We start from the raw sequence: 673 nt of genomic DNA, 5'->3' as shown, positions 1-673 counted from the left end.
TGAAAAGGAGATGTTAAATAGACTTTGTGCTGAACAAAGCTGTGACCAAAACAAGCAAACTGCCACCCTCAGACATTCCTTACACAGAAGCAGGCAGTTAATTACGTTGTTTTAAATGCTGCCTCTACTCAGCTTTCAAGATCTCTTGTGAATAAACGCCTCGTTTATTAAGAGGGAAGACGTTTGCAAGGACAGCTCTCGGTTTGCATTTTCTGCTCCTGGCAAGTACGTGCGCCAGGCTCCGACCCTCTCCCTTCCGCCACCAGGCCTGGGAGCTCTGTTCTCCCTCCCCAGCCCGGCAACCCGGAGGGATGGAGGCGCTCTCTTCCCGGGGAGCAGGCACAGACGCCGGGGCAGCCTGGCCGCATCCCGAGCCCCACAGCACAGCAAGGCCCGACCGCCCTCTCACTGGTGTCCCTCAGGGGCTGCCCTGGCGCCAGAGTGGCGCACCTCCTGCCGCGTGCCTCTGCCCCGCCCGCGGCGCGCCCCCTGGCGGGCGGGCGGTTCCGCACGAGGTAAAACTCCGCCTCCGCCACGCCGCTCCCACCCACACCCCCTCAGGCGGCCTTTAAAATGAGGAAGTCCCTCCCCTTGTTCCACCTGGTGATTGGCCGCGGCGCCCGCGCGGACGGGTGGCGATTGGCTGCGACTCCCGGGTGGGCGGGGCGGCGGG

The sequence above is a fragment of the Haliaeetus leucocephalus genome, unplaced genomic scaffold (genome assembly GCF_000737465.1).
Source record: "Haliaeetus leucocephalus isolate CR32 unplaced genomic scaffold, Haliaeetus_leucocephalus-4.0 Scaffold339, whole genome shotgun sequence".
Classification (NCBI taxonomy): domain Eukaryota; kingdom Metazoa; phylum Chordata; class Aves; order Accipitriformes; family Accipitridae; genus Haliaeetus; species Haliaeetus leucocephalus.
The sequence above is the reverse complement of the archived record's forward strand: the minus strand, read 5'-3'. Positions refer to the sequence as shown.